General features: G+C 37.7%; 1 protein-coding gene and 1 long non-coding RNA gene across 2 annotated transcripts in view; one reads left to right on the forward strand and one right to left on the reverse strand.

Moving 5' to 3' along the window:
* TENM3 (teneurin transmembrane protein 3) overlaps positions 1-26,648 on the reverse strand; it is a 1,525,061-nt gene that overhangs the window by 1,122,071 nt on the left and 376,342 nt on the right. The gene's annotated exons all lie outside the window — the stretch shown is intronic.
* LOC140689386 (uncharacterized) lies at positions 8,555-10,478 on the forward strand. The gene is made up of 3 exons (XR_012064313.1): positions 8,555-8,645; positions 8,866-8,906; positions 10,037-10,478. It is a non-coding gene; the product is annotated as an uncharacterized lncRNA (long non-coding RNA).

Raw genomic sequence — 26,648 nt, forward strand, 5'->3', positions numbered from 1 at the left:
ATGTTTTTTTTTTACATTTGAAATAAATCTATATATTCCTGTAGAACATTTCTTCTTCATTCACATCGGACTTTCTCTAAGAATCTTTCCCAACGACCTAGAAATGAGGACACATTTTCTCTTAATCTAAAGCCTACACACAAAAACATTCTCAACAAAATCCATGTCTTGAAGTCTTAAAACTGGTAAACGGATAACTATCTTCCTTGCTGCTTGTGGTAGGGTATCTCAAGAAAAAATTAATAGTCACACAATGTGTAGGCATTTCATGAGAACATCCAATACACTTATTATTAATACTTTCTCATCCACAAACTTCAAAACTGCACAATTTCCATTTTAATACAATACCACACTAAAGTAAGATATTTGTCATTATGAAGATATTGTAAAGCACAGTGATATTGTCTTTAATAACATGCACCTGCAAGGTATTAGCTCAGGTAATTAATATCGCCTTGAAGGTCAGTCACATCAGTGGTCATTTGAGAGGTAATTAAAAAGTCAATCTAACATTTCTAAATTCAACAGAAAGATACAATCAGAAATAGAAGACTTAACTGTGGGAAAGGGAGATGTGTGTCGTGTTTTTTCATGAGTCATTTGAAATCTTTAGTGTTTTAAAAATTAATTACATTAATTACAGCAATAGGCCATTCATTTCTTTTGCGTGGGGTTGCATTGTGCTGTTAACAAGAGGGGAATCTTGAGAGGAGTGATTCAGGTTTCCTAGCCCCTAGACTCGAACATTGAAACACTACATTTACTATATTAAATTACCTGGTTTGGGCAAAATAAGATGAGCATGTAAAACAATAGAAAAAATTTATTGCAGATCTAATTAATTTTTATATTTTCTTGCTTGGGGTTTTCCAAATCAGTGCAGTAATTTCTATGTAAATGTTTATAGCCGCTCATGGTTGTGCTTCAGCGTGTTTAAGTTTACAGAGAGTGAATATGTTGGGGGAATTCCTGGTAGAATATTGCTCTCAAATGGAGTATTTTTTAAAAATGAATTTTTATCTAAAAATCTCCATGATTTCAGATTTTTATAGGTGATAGCATTTGTTCAGAAATACTACTAATGATTTGATCTTTGCTTTTCTATTGGTTTATTTTAAGAGTCATACAAGAACCAAGAAGAAATATGATTATCGTGACGGGAAAGTAAGCATCAAACCGTTGTGAGTAAAGCAAAGGCAGGTTTAATGCAGACATTTAATCCAGATACGAAAAATATTTTTCCAGGCACCTCTCAATAGATAGTAGACAGCTTGCACTACTTTATGTTCCACATTTGCTTTGCAGAAATGAAATGAACCACTATGTATGGGTCATTGCAAATTTCATTCCCATCCACAGAAGGACTCAAGGCAGAGAGAGAGAGACCACATCTAGAGGGCTACAGCAGAATTTTTGAAGATGGAAAACTACCTGGTACTTTTCTGATATTACTAGTCTGTGTATTCAGTGAATGGTCTACTGGCTTATCATTTCACAGATAATTATACAAAAATAGTTGACTTGAAAGAAAAATTCTCTCAATGTGGATGTTTTCATCATAAAACTTATGATAGAATGCTAAACATGAAAACTAAGATACTTCCTGTACTTTCACAGTCAAGCTCTGTATTAACAAAAAAGTGGCGAATTCACACACTTGTGCTGTCAATAAGCTGAACTGCTCAAAACTTCAGCCTCAAAAGATGATCCGTCATGTTTAGGTATCAGAAGCGAATAGTGGAAGAAGATAGAACATTCTCATTTGAATCTTCACCACTTAGTGACTAGTTTTGAGAAGTTCACTTAGCTATCAGTGTTTGTTTTTTCTAAGTTGCCCTCAAGTCCACAAATGCATACTTATTCCATAATGCAATATATTCCACCAACTAAAATATATGTTTCTTATTATAAGATGAAATAATTCTCAACAATCATTTGGCTAGGAAACATATTGACTGTGTAATACTTATTTAACAAGAGAATTATTATTTGTATTTCTCCAAAGACATTAGTCTATATTAGATAACTCGACATATATTTTGAAGATTGCCCAACTAATTAAAATCTTAAGAAAATGTGTGGGACAGAAGCAAACAAAACAAACGATTATAAACTATAGGAAAGGGAAAACTGGTGTATTTTCCTCACTCATATCCCCTGTTCCAAGGAACAGCTCCTGGCAAGCAGCTCCTTGGGTTTGAAAAAAAGTGACTGCAGGGGTGACAAGCACTGGGGACCATAGCACAGATTTTGAAGGTCATTGCAAACAGTATTTAATTGACATCAACTAAACAGATAACACAATATTAAAATATTTACATACATAATACATGAGAAAATTCAACTGGCAGATTGCACTAAATAAATAGTTTTCAGTACTCATTGTTGGCCAGACATTAGACATATAGCTGTGAACACAAAAATAGGATTTCTGCACCACAAGGTTGAATGTTGAAGGGAGACAGGCAAATATTTAGGATGGTGTTGATGCAAATGTTGAGAAAAAAAAATAAAGCAGAGTAAAAGGGATGAGGAGTGTCAAACATGATTCTGTTTCCATTTGGCTATTTAAAAATGCAGTGGCCAGAGAGAAGCTCAGCAGCGTGCAAATATTTGACTTGAGACAAGAGGAGAGTGAGGAAGCAGAGGAGGAGATCATATGAGGAAGGAGACCTCTGGGTTCGGGGAATAACCACGCAAAGGCCTGAGAGAGGATGTTTTAGGAAACAGCAAAGCGGTCAGCGTGGCCAGAGTGGAGGGAGTAAAAGAAGAGGGGTGAAGATGCAACAGAAACTGCCTCTTCCTGGGCCTCAGAGGCCACGGCGGTTTGACTTTACCCTGAACGAGCCCGGAGTTACCAGTGGGTAGTGCGGGGAAGAGTGATGGATGTCAATTCCAGTTCAGCCGCCCCTCGGGGCACGGCTGGAATCCGGGGCGCACTGAGGGGGGCTTTGTGTTCTCGAGGTGGGAGACAATGACAACTCCAGGTGGCTGGATTCTGGTTTGATGTTGGAGTTGGCAGCATTGCTGGTCAGTAGGCTGTGTGGACTGGGTGTGGGAGTGACAAGGGTAACTCCGAAGATTTTGACTTGAACAACCACACACATACACACAAAGTAGTTTTCATTTACTGAAGAAGCAAGTTTGTGAGGTAGGAAATCAGTTTTTCTATTTAAGTCATGCACTGAGGATACAGTCTAACGTGGGTTCCCATTACTGCAGCTTAAAAAAAAAAGATTGATACTAATAGGTGGAAATGCTTTTCAATTTCTGTGTGACTAAGTTCAGCAGATGGCTTTTATAAAGGTCATTCAGGAGCCATTCATTGAGTCAAGGTATGGACTTAAGGAGACACCTGCTACCGTGTGGTACTCGATTAAAATTAAATCATAAGTAATAGTGAAAAAAATTAACTTCAGCAATATGTATCTATGACGTTAAATTTTCATTAGCTTTATTAAGAATGTGCCCACATCTCCAGCAGAGGAAAGAAAGTAAAATGTGCTCCCTTGGACATAAAATGATTTTCTATTTGAAGTAAAGTACCCACTTCCATGTACTAGATGGCCATTTACTATTGTAGGTGCTAAAATGGACCTTAATGAAAGACCCTAATCATACATTTTCAACAGGACAATATTGCCCCCAAGGGGAGAAAAGCTGATTGGGGAAGTTGTTCCAAAAAACTCACATTAAAATGGTTTGTGTTCCTCCCAATGGCATAGTACACAGCTAGACAGTGGGATTAAAATCTAGTCATTGTAATTGGGTGTAATTGGGTGGGTGGTGATCAGGAAAAGGAAAGGTCTAAAAGGCTCTGTAGGGGGAGAGTAATGAAAACAGTTTGAAAAACACGGCCAATCCCAGGTTCAGGTGCAAGGTTTATACAGATGAGCATTTTCTTAAGCTATAGATTCAAAGTTTGTGTTTTCATCAAAACCAAACTAAACAATAGTTGGAGAAGGGAAGGAAAAAAATAAGCAGACACAATGACAACTTGACGGAAGGAAACAACTTGAGCTTTACTGCCACTGTCATCCTTGTGGCCCAAAGGGCCACGCTTGTTTACTTGCTTAGTCTAATAGACAGGATCGCTAACTACGCTCATGTGCCCAGAGGGACAGGGAAATCAGTCACTCAGAACCTTCTGGCCCACGGAGACCCTGGGTCAGGTCTAAAAGTGACAACCACAGATACATATCTCACTGGTCAGTGTGCGATACAGTAAAATTATCCTACATTTTCACTGTCCACATCCATGGAGCCAAAGAAAAGGACTACAGATAAATGAAAAGGTATGGAATCCATATGCTATTCTGACAAGTTCACCTGCACCGAATAAGCACTGGGTAAAGAAGACAGAAGGGAGATGTTACTGTGATCCACCCCCCCTCCCCGCCCCATCTGCACGGCACGGACTTGATTTCTGGTAATATTAGGAAATAGGCAATTTATATTTGGCATTTTCCTGCTTTCACTTTTCCTCTGCTGTATTTCCTCGGTTCCCCTCCCGGGTCTTCCGAGGACTTAACGTGATGTGTTATTTCTGACCCACAAACCCAACCCTCCCTTCAGTCTCTCTTGACAGCTCCACTGCTACCTGTTTACAAATGAAAGCAAAGCCAGCCCGGCTGCATTCTCTCTCAGACTCCCTTCCCATTCACCGAGGTCACTTAACCTCTTCCCTCAACCAAACTACAAGACCCCCATGACCCCAGCTTGCATGCTGAGGAGTTTCAGCCATCAAGTTTCCAGCCCTAACCTCTTTCCTGATTCCCAGCTAAAGATCTAAATCCACTCTCAGGCATACAGATCAGCATCTCAATCTCACTAGGTCCACAACAAAATACATTAACTCCTTTCTTTTTCCCTCCACATTTGTCTCTCTATTCCTTGCTTTAGTTAATGTCCCAACTGAACTTCTAGTCCACCGTCCAGAAATCAAAGAACCAATTCGTATTTCATTTACTACTATAGTTGGGTAAGTAGTAGCGTCTCCAGAAAGAAAGAAAGAAAGAAAGAAAGAAAGAAAGAAAGAAAGAAAGAAAGAAAGAAAGAAAGAAAGAAAGAAAGAAAGAAAGAAAAGAAAAGAAAGTTATGTGTATGTTCTAATTCCCAGAACCCATGAATGTGACTTTATTTGGAAAAAGTGTCTTTGCAGATGTAATTAATTTAAGGATCTCAAGACAAGATCACCCTAGATTCGCAAATTATATCCTAAATCCAATGACAAGTGTCCTTACAAAAAACACATAGCTCAGAGGACAAGACACAGGACAGGGAGAAGAGGAATCTGTGAAAACAGAGTGGAAATTAAAAGTTACACAGCCACATACCTAGGAACTCCTGGAGCCACCAGAGCTGCAAGAGGCAAAGAAAGACCTCCCACCACCCCCGTTCCCAAACCCCCAGAATTAGAGAGTATGGGAGAGAGCATGGCCCTGCCAACACCTTGATTTCAGACTTCTGGCCTCTAGAGCTGTGGGAGAATACATTTCTGCTGTTTTAAGCCACCCAGAGTGTGGTGATTTGTTAATGGCAGCCCCAGGACATTAATACACCCTTCTACTCCATGCAGCCAATCAGTAAAAAAATCTGGTTCACAATGAGATTGTATTTATTCATTGCCTACATGAGGGTGTTATTCTCAGACAGGCTCTTGTCCCCAGCAGCTCATCTCATATTGGAGCAGAAGTGAGACACTTCAGAAGAGAAAATTATAAATAAAAATAGCTCACGAGCTGATTTATCAAGTTACTTCATGAAAATACCAACCATCTAGTGAACAGTACTTTTCTTGACTGAATAAAAATACATCTCTACTTTTATTTCATGCTTTATGGGGGAAAATGGGAGATTTCTTTGATCTCATTAATATTAAATGGCGAAATAAAAATTAACTTCCATATGTGAAGCCTCGCTGATGGTTCTAAGGACATTCTAATCAAAATCCTTAGTGGTTAAGACATGGCTTTCAAATTTGAATTGATCAGGAGTATATTCTGGGGTGATAGTTACCGTGTGACCTTGAGCAAGTTACTTACCTCTCTAGACCTCAGCTTCCTCACTTACAAAACAGGAGTATTGGTAATATTCTTTTCATCTGGTTGTTGAGAGGATTAACTGAAGCACCCACACATGAGGCATTCAATGACTATGAGCTCTTATGACCACGGCCACTAACGATTGCACCGTAGTTCCACGGATGCCAAGGTCAGTGAGAGGCACGGATGACTGGGGAGGGCTCCAAAGTCCAGGGAGATTACAAGAAGTCTCTGGTTGTTTTTGCCTGCAGCGCTACACCCCAAGGCTCTGGGCAAAGAATCCAAATGAAAAGATGCTTGGCGGCTGAAAATACTGACTGTTTTTCGTAATAATTTCTTTTTAGATGATGTTGATGCTTTTAGATAAATCTTTCAAATAAGCTCCAGATTCTAATACTTACAGAGACAAATAAAGGTCCATTTCACTCTCCTCTTGCACTTCTCAGTTAAGAGGAGGCAGACTGAGAAAAATACCAACCTCCCCTCCTGTGCTCTAAGAGCACCTGCACAACCGAAATTTAAGAATTCTGTTCAGTGTAGGATACAGTGCATGAAATACCTGCTAATGTGTAGTTTTCAGTAATAATGTCTAAACGGACAGTTGAACATTTTCAGTATTTACGTACTTTTTAAAACGTCTGAAGGGAAGAAAGAGATAATAGGCAATCTTTTATAACCATAAAAGCCTTGTGTTAGATTACCTTCTACTCGCAGGGAACGATTCCGTTTCAATGGCGTTAAAAGAAAAAACAAACGAGAATGATGTGTGTCTCAGTACAATTCCCTTGTAAACAGCTTGCAGAAGCAAATGCGCTGCGAGAAACATATCACTGATTACAATGACTACAAGTTAAAAGGTTTTCCAAGCCTTTTAATTATATTTCTTTCCAGGAGCAGTTGGGTCTAATTTTCAAATTCATTGTATATCACAAAAATAACTTGAGATCAAGTTTTTGACAAAAGTTAATACGATTTAGATAGTTGACTTTCGATTTATGGCGGGGGGGGGGGACTAGGTATATAATTTGTCCATAGGTTAGAAAGCTTCAGTGCTGAATCCTTGCTAATTAGCCTGTTTACACAGATGTGATCCTGCTGAATTTGTGGGATTTTAAGACAGCTCTGGACATGTGGCTAAAATCTGGTACCAGAGAGAGGAACCAAGCAATCCGCATTTTGGACTGGAAGGAAGAGTTAGGTGATAGAGAGATACTTGTCTTTGAGTGCTTGACATTACTCTTGACCTCAGTATTGTTTGGGTATTGACACAAAAACACACAACAACAAAAAACAAACAACAACAAAAAAAAACCAAAAACAAAACCCAAACCCCAAATACTTCAAAGCATGGAATAAACTTTCAAATTTTCAACACAATGAAGCCTAATTTTATAAACTGCTCTTCTTTTCAACAGTATAAACGTATACAAGCAGGTCCAAGTGTGCTTAGAGCCTCAGACTCTGGACCCAAATGCCTCCGTTTGAACCTGGGCTCTGCCTTCACCATACAAGACCCTCGACGGAGCTGTGTGATTCTCTTGCCTCAGTTTGTTTGCCTGCATAACGTGCTCTCTAATAGTGTGGCATAGTGTGGCCTGTGAAAAAGATTAAAGTGAGTTCATACACGTGAAGATTTTACAGCAGTACCTGGAATGTGAAATACTGTGTGACTACTTGATATTATTACTTTTCATTTCATATCAACTGAGATGTTGCTTCCTAAATCTTTCATTAATAAGGAAAGCAGGAATAAATTAATTATATGCATGATAAACTGGAAGCCGGAGTGACTACAGCACAGGAAAAGAAAAATAAAAGAGTCTAACTCTATCATGTAAATTGAATATTCCAGAAAGAAATAGAGGAGGTAATATTTCAGAGGAAACAACCATGGTTCACACAATAAGCGAGGTCACTTAAGTAATGATATTATTTGATTGTTACAGAACATATGGAAGATAAATACTGTTAGTCTCATTTTAAACATAAAAAGGCAAAACAGTAAGTGATTTCCATGATCAAGGATCCATAACATGTAGTTTAATGTCAACATTTCCCCTGTAAATCCTTCACCTAAAATGCAGTTGATAGTGGTAACTGTCTTAAAAGTTATTTTGAGTGAGAAATGAGTTTATGTAGGAAATGACGCTTAGAACGCTGCCTGGTCATTGATAAGCACACTGTAGATCGCTGAAGAGACTGTCTTAACTATCTGTCTATACATGGTGTTTCTTGTTTTTGTTTGAAACAACTATTAAATGTTTTCATGCAAGCCCCTTCCAATTTGGCTGCTTTTTGTGAATTAATTACAAGAAAGTAAGTTGTTCAAACCTGGGGCTTATTTGCTCACGATGTCACGGACAAGGACTGTACCTTAAACACCCCAGCTGTCAAGTCTTGTCCTTGGCCATGCACCAAAGGACTAAACTATCAGAAAGAATGCATGCCATTCTTACATCACCCCGAGCAAGAGAATCTCGGTCAGACATCCCCAGAGAGCAGTGAGAGCGACCCCTTGGGGAGCCTACTTGAGTATGTGAGAGGAGAGGAGGTTTAGCGAGAGCACACGGCGACAACTGTACCTCCGGAGAAGAGAAGGTCTGCTTTCGGGCTAAGGAAAAAGACAGCTGCACTCCACTCTGCCCCCAGTACTCCCAGTCGTCTGTGCCTTATTTCCTCCTTTTCCACAGAACTGTGTTTCATCACGTACAATACCCCACTGCCCTCTCCTCTCCATATACACAGTATATAGAATACAGATTGTCACATGTTGCTAGAAATGTGTCATAAACACAGGTATTGTTTACTTTGCTCATAGGAATCGCCTAATTTCCAAGGGGAGTGTTCAGTATACAGTAGGTAAGTAAGCAGTGTGTGTTGAATGAATGAATGGAGATTTTTTTCCCTTATTGTGCAAGTTTGATCTGTAAACACTTGGGTTATACTGAATCACAGTCATGCCACTTTCAGAAGAAACCTGCCTAAAGCAGGTGATGAAGAATCCAAGCGATCACGACAAGATGAGGAATCTCTGCCTCAGTGGGAAACTACCAGCCCTCTTGCACAGCAAGGAGAGCCTGGAGCTCTTCAGAACTGCTAAATAATTTGTGACAGTTTGTCCCAATTTCCTCAAGGTAGATCAAAGAATTTCCAATGCCAAATGGCAAAACTGTCCAGACATTAAATCTCAAGATGGAATGGGCATAATGTGATGACAAGAATAAAAATGAAGTCAAACGGAGCAGTAGAAATTAGAAGGCAGCAGAGGAAAGGAAGAGAATCCTAGCAAGGACATTGATGCTAGGTTCTGTCTAAGAAAGTCATTTATCAGGAGAACTTCTGGTTGACCCCATCTGAAAAACCAGTACAGATCACCCTTGAACAAAAAGGGTTTGAACTGCACAGGTCCACTTGCACTGTTTTGTTTTCAGTGGTAACTACTATTGTCCCACAGTCTGCAGTTGGTTGAATGCCTGGATGTGGAACCACAGATACCAAAGAATTGTGTATACTATGTAAGTTATACATGCAGGGCTAACTATAAAAGTTACATGCAGGTTTTTGATGGTGCAGAGGATCGGTACTTCTAACCCCTGCGTTGCTCAAGGGTCAGGTGTACTAACAAGATCCTTCAGGCCATGAGAAATGTGCTTTTACAGGCTTAGCCACAAATCCTTCTTCTGGCCACAGACCTTGGTTTTTCTCTTTCTGTAATTTAGTCAAAACTATGAGAGAGAACCTTCCCTTGGTAGAGAGAACCCTGTGCTCCAGTGTCCTTTGTTCTTTTTCTTGACAGAAAGACAGGAGTGAACACAAAAATGATTATAATTTGAATCAAAATACATGCAGCACCTCACATGGAAATAAGTTCATTTGCTAAATCCAGTAAACTCAAAATAAAATATGGACTAAGAGGTACCCACGAGATTATCAAGTTCTGTTCCCAAATGACACAGAAACCATTTCAATTATTCCTTTCCTTTCTGAAGGCACTGATTCTCTGATGGGTGAAGAGGCCACCTCTGCGGCACCAGCTGTCAGCAAAGCCTCCTGCCACCATCCCCCCAGAACTAGAACACGGACGATGACTTGGGAAGAGGCTGCAAGACCAGCAGAATCCCAGGCTGCCTAGAGTCTGCCGTCTTGCCTGCTAAGCTCTGATCAGGTGCCCTTCTGCAGCAACATAGAGCAGACCCTGAACGAGACCAGGAGAAACCCTTCTTCACTACGGGAGGCAATGCCAGTCCTCCTCTTTCTCTCCTTGCTTCTTCCCTGCACACGGCTTTAAGGAAGCTCACACTACCCCGTAACAAAAGGCGGTGGTGATGGTAGGGAGTTGGGGTAGGAACACGCCGGAGAATCAATATTTGTAAATGAAACAGTGTATTCATCCTGGTTCTCTGAGTAATAAAATCTCCCTGTTCACCTCGAGCTCCCGGGCAAATATAAGATCATCCGAGTGTGGTTTTTCTGTATCTCTAAACTCTTGACTTGACTTGCTAATGTGGGCTCAAATTCTTCAGCATCATCTATTTTACAAGGATTCGATTTCATATCTGAGACCTAGGGGATGGGATAATACGATACTGAAAGGGAATGGGAGCTATTCTTCTTTCACAAAAGAAAAGAGAGGTAGCCACAATTTAGAAACTCTGCAAAGTGTAAAAGAAAGAGGGGTGGGTGCATGACAGAGTGAAGCGCACACAGACAGGGCCAATCCTGTGATGTGAGTTCAAAGGAGTTGCACCACCACAGAGTGAAGTCCACTTATGTGATCTTCATTCTCAGTGCTCAGACATTTACAAGTAAATCACTAAATATAACAGATTACAAGTTCGCTGAATCAGAAGAATCCCAGCTTTTGGTATGATTAAGTTTTAATTGTATTTCTCCTTCGGGATCACTAGTAGCTAATAAGCTCATGAAAATAGGTCTTTAAATAGCAGGAGTACTAAGTCTCTCTGTGCACTGTATTTTGATATGCTTGGTTGCCGAAGGCATTCTGCTGCCTGCAGACTCAAGTGTTTAGTTTTTGTATCAATGAAATCTCTAAATAATACAGAAAAATCCTCAATTTTGAAATGAGATGGATATCAGACAGGTAGCTCATGAGTGGAAGGTTTTTGTTAAGCTAATCAATAGTCTTTAAAAAATACCACCAAATCTTATTTATGAGAAAATCCAATTTATAAGAGACATATCAAAAGGCACATGTTTCAGAGTTTTAATCAATATATTAGACTGAAGATGTCTTCTTTCTTGCCGTGTATTTGAAAGCTACAAGATAGAAACTGTGCATATATACTTTGATATCCTTTCTAGGATGCTCAACACACGCTGATAATACACTAGTTAGTATCTTTTCATGTCATAAGGCTATCACCTAATACATTTTAAATATCCACTATCTTTAAAGTAAGTAAATAAGATTAGTGTGAGAAATATGTAAACTGTTCCATGATAGTATTTTTAATACACTGGACATGTGTAGGGGACATTTCTGTAATTTGTCAAACTGCTCATACTTTCAAAAAACATGCAAACCTATCACTACAAGGAAGATTATTTTTAGTGTTTCAGTTCTCACGCTAACCTAGTTCAATCTTTAGCACCTAGCAATGGTACCTACCGGACACAGTACCGTGTCAGTATGTGCTTGTTGAATGCAATCATTTCAAGAATTCTGTGAGTGTAAAACACAGTAAAGAATTATATGAGCATAAAACGAGCTTTGTAAAAACTTTACCATAAATGTAGATACAGATGAAATATATGTGTCAACCAGTGTTTCCACAGTAGAAGTTTCACTTTTAGGTGGCCATATTTGTGCCTAAAATTTAATACAACATTTGATTCTCTCCCAGATCAAGTGAACTTTTTGAAGTTAAGAACTCTCAGTGTCAACCTTTCTCCATTATGTAACAAATGTGAGTTTATTTTTTTTAACAGTGCCCTTTAAGAGTGTACAGCCCCTTGGCTAGAAAAACAGTGAAAAGATGCTCTTATGATATTTTTGACCTGACATGAAGTATGTGTCAACAGAACTCTTGCAAAAAGTAGCTCTCCCAGGACTCCCCCCCCCATTCTGAGAAGGCAGGAGGTTCAGCTGAGCATCTCAAAGCTAAGCCTTTTGAGGTTGGCTCATCATTGCTGTATTTCCTGCCCCAATCACTCTTAGGCTGCAGCTGTCACTTCACTGATCACGTCCCTTTGCCCGCAAAATCAATATCACTGGGCACCAAGAGAAAACATTTGCTATAGAAATGTAAGACTGACCCCCTGACCACAACTGAACAAGATATATCAAAGCACGTTAACCATGGAATGATTCCTTAAGTTTATTTTGGTTAACAGGGATAATTTAAAGTAGAGAGATGGCCCAAGAGAGGGATTTTGCACAGTTTTATAGATTTACCAACTTCTCTCTACTTACGAACCCTAATTTCCCACATGTTCATGGCTCTCCCTGGTGACTATCTCTGGTTTAATAACATATGTTGCCTGGAGGGCAATGGAAGAGCAGAAGCATCCAATTCAACGTTCAATTGTACGACTTGGTAAAGGGAACATTCCATTCTAGAGCACTGAAAACAATTTCAGTGCAAATTCTAACAATTCTCAGACACATACTAGTTCTTAAGATTATTAAAGCATGAAATGATAGCAGAGTTTATTAAAAGAAAAAATGTCTTTATATTAAAAAATTTGTTTACCCTCAAGATTTAAATGACTTAAAACTATTCATCCTAATGAAAGTTATTTCTATCAACAGAAAGATGAATGGCTTGCAAAATGTGTCGACTTCCTCACCAAAGAGCAATCTATTAGATCCCTGATTACCAGTGAAGGTCCATTGTTTATAATAAACTCCAGCAAATTACTATTTTGATATGATAGTAAGAATACAATGAGCTATTAGCCTTGTTTTCAAATAGGACCCAGACCTACTGATTTCTTAGTATCTCATTAAGACATCTGCTTTTCTTTGAATAAAACTCAAGATGATTTTTAAAAAATTCCTTATAGGATTGCTTCCAAAAATGTTGACAATGAATTGCCAAGGGTTAGAAAAGAGGAAGGCCTTAAAAGATGTGAAGGTAAGCTTAACAGATTTTAATACAAATGGATGGCAGAAAAGTATGCCCTTGGCTACAGACTTTAAGAGTGTGCACATTCCCACACAGAAGCGAAACTGAAGATTCATGGAATTTTTTTGAACAGACTCAGCAACTTGGCAAATAAACCCGAGACATAAATACACATGCACACACACGCGCGTGCGCGCACACACACACACACAAACACATATACAAATCTCAAATCCATTAGGGCCAGATTCTTCTTAAATTTCGGGGAAAGGTTGCACATTGGTCCTTCTCTACAGACCAGCTGAGGCTGACACCAGAAACTTGCACTGTTAGCTGCCCTCAGAATGCAGTCCAGGAAACCCCAGTGATTCTCATGGGGGGAAGCGTGCCTTCCTAACTATGAAGCCAATTCAGACCTTTTGCTTAGCTCAGGCCTGGGTCTCTTCTCAGCAGGGAGTGCCAGTTGTGCCAAACAGCATTGAATGCTCAGTTAATTGGGGTGGTTTGGCTCTGCCTCTAGTTAGTCACCAAAAAAAAAAAAAAGAAAAAAAAATTTATATATATATACAAAGAAAATTTACCTTAATATTGTTTTATCTTTCATATCACATATCCAATCATCTTAGGCTCCTCTTGGAAGTTTAATAAACCATCTACTCTGAAGCTTGGAGACTTTAACACAATACAGAAAAGAAGTTCTTATTTATTATGATTTATCACTACTCTACTAGTTAGATATCATTTTGGAAATAATCTTGGCGGAATGGCTAATCCTGCCTATTTTCGTTCAATAAAAATATTCAGTCTGCATAGAAATCCATAACATGGTGTAAATACTGTCACTATGAGGGGCTTTTTTTAAAAGACAAATTTTCATATGCCATATAAAAAATAGGTAGTGATCATCTTTTAGAACATTTGAACAATGTTACCCATAGAAAATAAGTACTTTACTTTGTGACAGACCATTTAAACAAGTTTTCTCAGAGTCACTAAGCCTCCCAGAATTCCATGGTACTGGGAATTTCCACTGGTTTAAGAATTATTAATGGCTAAAATGTATGTATTTTTGTAAATATAAATATAAATATAAATATGTACATTTACTATTTAGTGTATGTGTATACATATGTGTGTGCATATATATATATTTCCACATTTCAATTTGGTCCCATTCATAACTATGCAACTTGATTTTCACCTTTTTGCTGATATATACACCTGTCTTTAGTCAATATTCTTGCTATTTCCTACTGTATTTACTGGGTGAATTGAGCCTCACTGAATTTTCTTCCCATAGAAAAGGCCTTTCTTTAAGGCTTGCCACAAGCTCACCTCCTTCATGAAGCCTTCTGACTCTAGTCCACGTGGGTCTCTTCTCTTTTAAATTCTCACTATGCTTGTTTTACCAGAAGACGTAGCATCTGGTTACATCTGTACACTAATGCCCTCCGTTTCTTTCATGTGTGTTAAACTTGTCTCCTCAAACAGATGGTAAGAAACCTGAAAATACAAGTAAGGCTTTAAAATTATGTGGTACCCCTTGAAGGATGCTATTAAACATACAGGAGATGCTATCCTAAAATTAAGTAGCAATACCTGGGCAGGATGTGAGTCCTTTCTGCCTAGAAGTATCTTGGCCTTAGAAGATACAGCCCAAGGCGACATTTGAAAGGAAATCTTTGTATCAGATACACAGTTGTGCTACAAAATATGAGATCTAAATTTTGTGTAGTTCCTACAATTACTCCAAGTACTTTATTAGACACTATAATTATACCATCTCATTTTAGTCTACCTCTATATATTAAATGTAATAAACCTATTTATAATTAGAAAACCTGAAACACAAAACAGGTGATTTCCTGAATACATGTGGAAATGCATAAAACAGAATGTTTATCTTCTCATTTATACTTTTTCTAAGAGACCCATTTTTATCTTCAAGTATTTTGAAACAAATCTGTCATTAGTGTTCTAATCTGTTATTCAGTATTTGCTTCCTAATTTAATGGTGGTGAGTGGGGCTATTATCTTGCGTGCATCTTTGTATCTGCATGTTAATTATGTTTATAATATCCTCAGACTCTAATGTGAAAGAGAGACATTTCCAAGAAATGTAGATGAAGACACGGGAGCTATCGTAAAATCTATCAGTAATTTTGTACAGAAGATTATTCATATTTCCATTCTTAGACCCAAAGAAGCGCATCACGGAAGAAATCAAATATCAGAGAAGATGAATTTCTCTGTATGTTCTGATGAACAGATTAGAGCATATATTGTTCTTTTTACAAGTTCCGAGTAACTCAAAGAGGGCAAAGTATGTTTACATTTGCTGGAAAACAATAGTAAGCCTACAGAAATAATGTTGAGAAATTTATGCTGTGATTTCTGCTTCACTTTCTTAACTTAGAAACCAAAAATATAAAATTATGCATGGTTCAACTCAGTTATTCATTTGTGCATCTCTTTACTGGGGGCATGAGTTTACAACAAAGCTATATATATATCTCCATTTTTTGTAATGAAGTAATAAAGAGTCCATTAAAATAATGAATTTGAATTAAATTAAAATTAAAATTTAATTCAATTTAAATTAAATAATGAAATGCATAAAAAATTTAAATCATCTCCTACAAGTGCATGGATGCTCTCACTCCACCAACAGTGAAGAAGGTCATAGGATCCGCCATCACCTTGGTCCAACAATGGAGAAACAGACTCCTGGTAAATTGCATCACATAATCAAAAGTCACACAGAAAAATGCTTAGAATCCAAGCTCTTTGTTTCTTTCCAGTGTTCATCTTCTGGTAGAGAGAAATGTGAAATTCTGATTGGGTGAAAGATACTCCGCCTAAACTAATTTAATCCTTCATTGGAAAGATTATTTTGAAGATATTTCAATTTAAGCCAAACCAAAGTGAAGTTTGGAATTACAAAATTTTTTCCCTCTCTTCTCTTTTGATTTTCATTTTAAAGGATTCTACTAGATTTCAGGTATGGTTGGACTGGGTTTCAAATCATAGAAGGAAACAACACTCCCTCAGTTGGAAAACAGCTGTCTGAGAATGCTGACAGTGGTAACCTGCGGTCCCATAAGCCTCTGGTTTAGTCAGGTATACATACGCACGCCTTGCTCCACATGCACAAGAGCTTCCATGGGCAGTGAAATGAGACAACTACTTCGCAAAACTGCTAGGCAGTTTCTTACAAAGTTAAATGTGCATTTATTGTATGTCCAAGCGGTTCCATATCTAGATATTCAATCCAGGGGAGTAAAAACATAGATGCACAGACTTGTTACAGGATATTCATAATAGCCAAAAACAGGAAACAACCACAATGTCCAGCAACAGTTAAACAGATAAACAAATTGTGCTACATAGTAGAATGGTGCTCAACCATAAAAAGGAATGAACTACATGTAACAACAAGGATAAAGGATGAGCTCAATAAGGAGACACTCATCTGGTTAACAAGTAAATTAGAATCCGATGAATTGTTTTCCCCCCATTCTAATAACAAGTAGAAAATCCAGTAGGATATATTTATTTACTTTGTATATAAGTGCATTCTTAAGCAATGGTGAGGTCTATTTGTTCCTGCTAGAGTTCTTTTTTTTTTGTTTTTCCTAAAGACGTATGAGATATCACCTCACACTTGTTAGAGTGGATATTATCAAAAATCAAGAAATAAAAACTGTCGGTAAGTATGTGAAGAAAAGAGAACACTTGTGCACAGCTGGTAGAAATATAAATTGGTCCAGCCACTATGGAAAACAGTATGGAGTTTCCTCAAAAAGTAAAAAAAAAGAACGGCTATATGATCCAGCAATCCCACTTCTGGGTATTTCTCCAAAGGACATGAAAACATTAACTTAAAAAGATATCCGCACCCCATGTTCACTGTAGCATTATTTACAATAGTGAAAAGATGGATACAACCTAAATGTCCATCAATAGATGAATGGATAAATAAGATACGATACACACATACACTGTCACTCACTATGGAATATTATTCAGCCTTTAAAAATAATGAAATCTTGCCACTTGTGACAACATGGATGAAACTTGAGGGCATTAGATTAAGTTAAATAAGTCTAACAGAGAAAGATAAATGCCATGTGATCTCATTTACATGTAGAATCACAAAACAACCAAACAAGCTCATAGATACAGAGAACAGATTGGTGGTTACTAGAGGCAGGGGAGGGTGGTGAGGATGGTGGACAAAATGAGTAAAGGGGGCCAATGGGACAAACTTCCAGTTATAAAATAAGTAAGTCAAGGGATGTAATGTACAGCCTGGTGACTATAGTTAATAATACTGTATTGCATAATAGAAAGTTGCTAAGAGAGTAGACTCCTGAAGCTCTCATTACAAGAAAAATAAAATTTGTAACTCTGTATGGGTATGGATGTTAACTAGACTTATTATGGTGATTATTTCCCAGTATAGACAAATATCAAATCATTATGTAATACACTTGAAACTAATATAATGTTATGTCAATTATACTTCAATTAAAAATACGTAAAAATTTAACCATTATAAAAATTTTATGAGACGTTCTTTGTAGAATTATCTAGAGTGAAAAACTTAGAAATAACCTAACTGCCCAACACTGGCAAAATAAATTATGCAGTCAATAACACTTCATAGCAAGAATTCATGAGTTTGAAATCCCTGGAAAATGCTCAAAATATACTGAATATATGTTTATATATATACACACACACACATAATGTATATATCTATAATGTACACACACACACACACACACACACACAGATATACATATACCTAGAGAAAGATTCTTAAAATTCACCAGTGTTCAAAATTATTACTGCTGGTGGTAGAATTGAAGTGATTTGAAATTTTTAACTTTACTTTTCTATAATTGCCAAACCACTTATAATTGACATCACTGGTTTTACAATCAGAATAAAAAACAAATGCCAGTCAATTTGCTTTAGCTGTCTAAGGAAATAGAGATGACAGATAATGTATATTTTGCCTTCTATTTTTTAAACCCAATAATGATGCTCTTGTGGTTTCCCTTCCTAAGCATAACAGCAGCTGAGAGGACAATGACAGATGCAAACTAAAAGTCACTAAAAATAGCTGCGGGATTGATTTAATCATGATTAAATGTCTGACAGAAACATGCTCTTTCTCATCTTCTCTTTTCTTTTATTCAAAGAACAAAAATAGTCAATAGTCATCCTTCCAATAACCTTGGTACTAAACTTGATTTTGTCGGATCCCTCAATAATGCCACTTATTTTCTGCATCAGTGCTGTTGGACTGATGATTGAAACCCATACTATGAATTTCAAAAATTCTAGATTCTGGAATCCTTCGGGTGTTACAGTGCAAGATACTTCAGCGAGATTCCAGTCACTGACGCAAGAGGTTAGCACTAAGCATGACGGGGTCTGGGGAGGGGAATCTCTGTAACTTTGATCTTTTTGATAAATTAATTGTTGTTGGTTACTATCCATACCATAATCTCCGCTATTTTATTTCTCTTTTAAATAGTCCTTCACTTATTTTACTTTCATCAGTTACTGAGAATTTTTGAGAGATGTCAGTTCTGCATGGTATCTTCAAATGAGAACATACTTGGTTTCTAAAACATAGCATTTGAGGAGTTTGACATGGCACTTATTACTTTTTCAACATCATCCAAAATTTTTAGTTTTAAAGCTATATTCTGTTCTAGAAGGTTGGTTATAATATCTCCCTTTTTCTTAATCATTTCGGGATGTTTTTAAATCAATACACATATCTAAGTGAAGAGAGGCAGCTGATGGCCAATGAAAGCCAAAGGACTGACGGCGATACTTTAAGTCTTAGTGGTAAGTACAAAGCCCTCTCCGTCCCTAACATCTGTTTCACAAAGCCATGTCATTTCTCTGAAATAGTTCTTATTTGGGCTACAAAAGAAAACAATTATGCATAAACTCATATCCTCTCTTTCACTACATTTCACTTAGTTCAATAACTATGTTTCCTCATCTATATTTTATCTATACATATAAATAAGTATATACATTTTTTCTTATTAAGCCAGGGTATTTTTAAAAGAAAGTCCTTGAGACAGATTACAAAGATGAGCAAAAAACTTCAAATAACATTCTATGGAACGTCTCTGATGCACTATAATTGTACCACATGCATTGTGTCTGCAGCTGTCTACACAAACTAATGTTCTGGGTATAATGAATACTAATGCTTCCTGGAGCTAATTGTCCCATTATATTCAGAGTTCAGTAGTTAGGTTTATTAATATTAGGTGGTACAATGTTTTTTGCTAGGCAATCAAGTTTGCTTCAAAGTGAGCTACTTTAGGTTACAGTGTTTATTGACTATCCGAAATGCAATTATGAAAATATCATTGAATTTTCAGTGTTCCTGTGGTTAAAATATTCACTTACTACAGAGTTGAGCTTCTACTATAAAAAGCTTAAAGCTACTGACCCTCATTTAGCAAAGTTCGATTTGGAGAATACATATTCTTTCCCACAGCTTCTGCAATTATCAAAGCAAAACATTCTATTAGCTTCTTTAATCAATGTTTGTTTTCTCCTTGCAGAAGCGGCTATCCAGGATAAGATATTTAGCACCTGTAAGGCCAATTTTAGGCTGCGTTTGACTCTTAGGGTTCCTGCACTCTTTTATGGCAAGAGCTATATGAATTTTCTAGCTCTCCCTGGGAGTACTTGACCCTGAGAGCTAAGCTCAGAGAGCAGGGAAAATGAGGGATGGAGACAATGAAAGGATAACCCAGCCCACCCCCTTGACGACCTAGTGCTTACTCCTGCACCACAGGGAACAGGCAGAACAGGTTTAAAGCCCGAGGCTTCAGGAAATGATTCTAGCTACTTTCAATCTCACCTTCCTCCCTCTGTTTTCCTTCCTCCCTTCCTCCCTCCCTCCTTTCTTTCCTTCCTTTTGTATTTACAGTTGTGATAATTTCAGTTAAGATGCTGAAAAAAATAGCATTGCCAAGTCAAGCCTCAGTGGTTGAGAATCCATCTATTTAGTTGTAAAAACTTCCAACTAGTTGCAAATCACTGACAATAAAAAGTCAAATGGTTGTTGTATTGGTATTTTGTGGTGGTGCTTTTGGTTGGGCGTTGGGTCTTTGGATTAGAATTCTCTGTGTTGGTGAGAAAGTAGTCTATGCATGGATTTCCTCTCTTCATTCTTGGCAAAAGTGAGATTGGAAGAAATAATTGATGAATTCAGTTGGCCTTATATGGTAACTGTTCAGTGATCACTGGTAAGACACTTGCAAATTAACACCTTGCTAGCAGTATAATCGGTTCTAAGTCTTTGCTTTCAGGAAAAGCAGTATCAAAACACCATTTTAAATACTTCAGAAAAATCGTGAACCATGGTCCTTGTGGTTTATTCTAGAACTTACAGCAAGCTTTTCATTACCACCTTGAGATAGAGGGGAGCAAGGAAATAGAGCTGAGACTGTCAAATAAATACCTATAAAAATATTTTAAAAGTCAGAAGAAGAATACTTTTGTTACATGATTTCTTGCATCTTTGCATGGATTATTTGCTTCTCAGTTTATGGAACAGCCACAGTCATGGAAAAGGCTTCGGACTGAGAAAGGGCAGAGGAAATAATACTGTCTTTACTGTATGTACATTAGTTGACAGTATGTTTTCATGCATATGCTTTCACATAACCTCCCTGTCAACTTTCTGAGCCAGTCTTTGTCATCACTTTACGGAGAAGAGGAAGCAAGTGTTCTTAAAGGATGGAAGCAAAACTGTCTAACAGAACTTTCTGCAAAGATGTCAATGTCTGTAAACCTGTACTTTCCAATATAGTGGCCACTGGCTTCATGTGGTTATTGAATACCTGGCATGCAGCTGGTATATCTGAGGAAATAAATTCCAAATTGTAATTAATTTCAATCGATTTAAATTTAAATGCAAGTAGGAACACCCTGGCTAGTGGCTACCATATTGGATGGTGCAGGTGTACAAGGTCAGAGAGCGACAGGGTACCAGAAGCAGTGAGTAGACTCTCAAGGAGGCAGCATGTTGCTTTTGCTTTGTTTTGCTTTGTTTTAATTAGACTTTGAAGGATATCCGAACATGTATGTAGGTACTTAGATCTGATGAAGTACAGTCTGAGTAAAACTGCAGATGTTGCATGGGGCAAAGTTCTGAAAGAAAATCTTCAATGAAAATGCTGATTACTTTGCCATCTTTAAGAAATGGGCCCTTTTTATTTTTTTCAACTTTTTTTGTATTCTTTTATTCAACTAATTCTTTTCTTTCCTAATTCAGATTTGTTTGCTTAGTTTGAGGAATTTAAAAAGAGCTTTTATTTTAGGACAAAACTACTATATGATCTAAATTGAAATAATCAAGAAGTGTAAAAATTTGGAATAGTATTATTTTTCTTTTGATTAGAAGAGATATAGCCTCCATGAACTACAAGGAAGTAAGTAGTGTCAATATCCTTCAAGGTTCAGACACGCAGGAAGCATTTCCTGTAACAATATGGTTAACTTTGGTTGACTGACCACTGAATCTGTTGATCTGGAATTTTTAAAAAATAATGTAAGGGTTTCATGTCCTAGGAGGGAAATGGTAGCAAATAGAGGTAACTAGCTGGTAGAATAAGATCCAAAAGTAAGCCAGAAAGAGAGCATACACGATCATAGAAGGAAGAGTCCAGACAGAGGGCTGATTTCACAGGGTAGGGGAGAGGAAAGGAGGGGAGGGGAGAGGGAGAGATGGGAAGGGAAGTGATGGGGAAGGGAGGAGAGGGGAGGGGTGGGGAGGGGAGGGAAGAGACTGGGACAGAAGAGGGGTGGGAGAGGGGAAGGGAGGGAAGGGGAAAGGAGATAGGAAGAAGGGGCTGAAAACACAGATTATTTTGAAAAGGTACATATATTATTTGAGAAGAAATTAATGGGTCTCATTTTGACCAGTTTTCGTCTTTCAGGTAGGAGACCAAGCTATGTGCATAAAGAGGCGGAGAAAAGAGTGGGGACCTGAGATAAAAAAAAATACAGTAAAGCTAGTATGTTAATTAGAGAATATATTTTATAAAATACTTCTCAAAAAAGTCCAATGGATTAAAATATTTCAAGGGCCAATTTTAGTACATTTTAAAATATAAAACAAAATAGTGTATCTACTACATACTATCTGGTATTTATACAAGTTGTGGGAAATCCTCCAAACCAGACGGAAATAGTTGGGCCCAAGAAAAATGATCTGCTTCCAAAGGGAGCAGGTCTAAAGTTCTTCCCGGCACTTTGGGCAAAGACCAACTGGGAATGTAGAAAAGCTATCCCGAATCTTTATTTGTTGACCTGAGTTCAGTCAATGGTCACTGGAAATACTGCTTTCCCTTTTTCCACTCAAATTGTTTTGAATACCAAGTTGAGGTAGGAAAATCTGTATAATACCTATAAATTTTTATATACCTATTGGGGTAGTACTTGTGTCCAACCTAATTAAGCATTTTCCCACATTTCTAGATCTACTCAAATAAATGTCTCAATTATACTTCAGATAATACAGAGATCACAGTGTTTGTAAACATTTTGAAACATCTGCTATGTATATTTAGCTGTTGGTTCAGCCAGTAAAGGTGTGAAGTGTAATACAAAGTTGCACAGAATTTTAAAATATTCTAAAATTTTACTATATGTTAATATAAATCAAATTAATTAAACTAACATAGTACTACAGTAATCTGATAAATAGACTTAGAGACATCATTTGAATCACTTTGGATTATGAAGAAATGGACTTTAAATTTAAAAAAAAAGTTGTCAGAATGGTATCAAATCTAAGGAACATAAGAAGTTTTCTAAAATACTGATTTTTCAAAATCGGTTTGAGGCACAACTTTAAAGAAGCATGTATATTAATGTGAAAAGCACATTAATTAAAGAAACAATTATGTGCATATTTTATTGCTTTTTGATCTACTTTTAAGTAGATTACACAAGATTTTTAATCTACAATTAAATTTATTTATTTAGAATTATTAGATAGTCAGTCTGTTCAACTGGATAGTGTGCTTAAAGAGAATTGATGCATATCACACACAGGACTGTGTACTGGAACACAGACTTTAAAATGCTTTGTACTCAGCACTCGTATCATATTCGTAACAGCAGATACTGACTTCGTAGTTTTTCCTATTTAAATATGTTTTAACTTCATTGATGATTCGGAAGGTATTTTAAGATCCCATCTCATCACATGGCCATCTGCGGTACTGCGACTCCACCATGAAACCCAAACTTCTATTTTAGCCACAGATCTCACTCCTCAAACACAATGTCACGAGGAAGCTGACCAGGAAAGCAGCCGAGTGCAGAGTGAGGACGAGGTGCGGGACCTGGGCCCTCGGCCCTGCCTGCCTTCGGGTGTTCCTGGGAGTTTTTAGACAGTGACTTGAAACTGCCATGTAGATGAGCCAGCACCCATTTTCGCCTAAGTTGGTTTTTATCAAATTGACACCATTGACTTATTGACTATTTTATCGTTAGAAGAGAGGACATTAACAGGGTAAGATGTAGGATTTTAAACAACTATGGCTTTGACTTCCATGTGATTAAGATTCAAGAGTAAACCTTCTTAGTCAATATAGAATTCTAATTTTCTATTGGTAGATTTATAATTATAATTAAATGCAGATCCAGAGAATGTGAAGATTTTTGTAAGTTTATTCTATAAAGTAAGTCCTCTAAAAAAAGATAACTTATACTTGAACTAATGTTTTTTAAAAATTCTATGAAAGCTACTGGTTTATTTATCACTGCAAGCCAGGGTGTGTTTTTTTTTTTGGTTACTATTGCACTGTTTGTCAGAAATACTGGCGCGATAGGGCCCATCTGTGAGCGAGGGCCGCTTGTACCACGTGAAACTTCTGAGGACACTTCTGGCCAAGTCCTCAGAATCTGGGATAGAAATTCAACAATGCTGATGCTGACTGTGCAATCATCTGCTTCCATTTGTCCCTGTGGTTGGCATGGATTAATAGGCCGAGGCAGGAGATGGGCATAGCACAAATTGAAAATAATGGAGCATTTTACACCAAAGGAATCAGAGGATAAGAACTACAATGGGCAGGCAAGAAAAAGGTGAGCAGGCTGGAGGCGGTGGGACATGTCAGCGAGAGACTGCGGCAGCCGGGGACAGACACAGCTCAGCACAGCCGCGTCTAACGAAGACCGGGCCCACCTGCTGGATGTCACTGTACAGTGTTTTCTACAGGATAGTCTACAATAGCTTTTACAGGGTAGCCTAATTATGGATTCCACGTGAAACTTGCAAGCAAAATCTTTTTAGGTGACACTTGCTAACTTTTCAGTGGCAATGATGGAAATGTCCCCAACTGGACAGAAAAAAATTATCATTCTCATCCAAAATGTGGACTCATTGTAAACAACAGATAAATCATTTGGAATCACAGTATACATCGCAGGGACAAGCATTTATCTCTTATGTGCTTTCATTCAAGAGTCAGAATAGAAACATGACAATTAGTCACTCTTCAAACAGGCATTAAGCTGAGGCTGAAATGGGCTGTGGAGTAGGCGCTGATGAGACCTAGACACTTCCAGGTTCCCAACAAAGTGCTCGAGTGTCATCTGAGGAAAGTTGAATAGGAAAAAAATGAGGTAAACAAAGCTACACCCATTTAAGGGTATACGTCATGCGTAACTGTTTTACTGTAAGAGAAAAGTGACATGGGTAGAAATAAAATCTGAAAAAGAAAAAAAAAAAAGAGTCCAAACTCTGACTCGAACAGTTTGCCGGCATTGTTCCCAAGGGCAGTGACTGGCCAGCACAAATGCGTGGGTCACCTGAGCCGTGGTCTCACGACAGAGAGGGGTACGCCGAACCGGGCTGTCCGTCAGGAGCTCTGATTTCATGCTCTTCCACATGGTAAAGTCTCTGAGAGTGTGGACTGGGTTTATGGAGTATCCTCAGTGCATACCTACTACTATCTCTTATAGGTATTCAAGAAATATTTGTTGAATGAAAGAACAATGACTTATCAAAAAAGATGTGGGCTGTAAATATGATACTTCGAAGAAAGAAAATGAAAAAAAAATGGAGATCACTGGTCCTCAGCACCTCTAGTATAGACTAGCATGAGAAAAGAAAGGGAAACCTTGGGTACGTCTCTTTACTTAAATGGAAGTGATTCTTCACAGGGAATGTGAGTGCAGGCCTGCCTGATTTCTCAGGTCCCTTCTACTCTCTGAGTTTACAGTTGAGTAATTTCGCAAAAGGTACAAAGTAAAAGCCTACCCAGCCGCTCTTCATTCCTACTGGTGTGACTGCCCAGCGCACATCTGCACATCAGGGGATGGCGAGGGAGACGGGTCTTAAAGGAATAAAAACTTCCTATTCAACTTAAAAAAAAAAAAGTTACTGAGATCAAAGAACCTTAACATCGGAATGGATCTCCTGATCAAATATAAAATTATTCAGAAAATCCTTTTTGCAAGCAAAGAAAAAAAACATTTCAAAACAGTAAGCTACATTTTTTTAAAGTGGAAATATTTTAGCCTTATACTTTAAGTAGGTTTTAATAAACATTGGGTATTATGGAGTCATAATGTGGAGCTGGGATTTTTTTGGTTAATTTTGTGCAAATTCACAGCTAATGCCATTAAAACTCTAAATGAGCAGTTCTAGTGAGCAAATGCCTGCTAAGATTAATACACAAAACCCTGATATCTCTCAACTGTCTCATTAACATGATAACAGGCCCAAAGGACTTTCCAATCCCTTAACACACAGAAGACATATTTTCTCCCATTTTTCGTTCACACCACCATAAAAATGGAAATTAAACCACATAAAAAATCTTCCAAAAACGTCAAGGGGCCAATCCAAATACATAAAATACTGGGTTTTTTTTTTTCATATTAAACTACAAAGCCTTGTTGGAATGGTACTAAGGAACTGACTGACATGCACAAAAACCAAGGTGCTCTACCATTAGTTTATATTTTATCCCAAAGCCCAAACATTTACGGCTATTGAAGAAATTGGGAAGTACTGAATGATCCACTATATTAAGCTATTTGTTTTCCACAGAAACCAAGCACCACGTGTGGGTTAAAGATGGATGTTCAAAAACCGAATTGTGCATCTGCTTTCAAGGATTTAAATCAAAGCCATAGAGTTACTGCACCAAATCCTTCTGTGGTCTAATAAGGAAAAACATAAAAACAAATTATCCTCTTTGTTATGAAGGATATGCTTCATAATATCACTGCGTGGTGACAACTCCCTGTCCTCTTGTCACCGCCTGTCCTTTAGACCATACTGCAGAAAAGCAATTTTCTGCCTCAAAAGCACTCTATTTTTTTAAAGTTTGTCTCTGGGCAATTTTCAGGTCTAGTAGAGCTGCACAACTGTATACAGATGAGAAAGACCCAAAATAGGGCAATTTATTTGATTCCTCCTCTTCAAAACATTTAGCTGAGA

The sequence above is a fragment of the Vicugna pacos genome, chromosome 26 (genome assembly GCF_048564905.1).
Source record: "Vicugna pacos chromosome 26, VicPac4, whole genome shotgun sequence".
NCBI classification, from domain to species: domain Eukaryota; kingdom Metazoa; phylum Chordata; class Mammalia; order Artiodactyla; family Camelidae; genus Vicugna; species Vicugna pacos.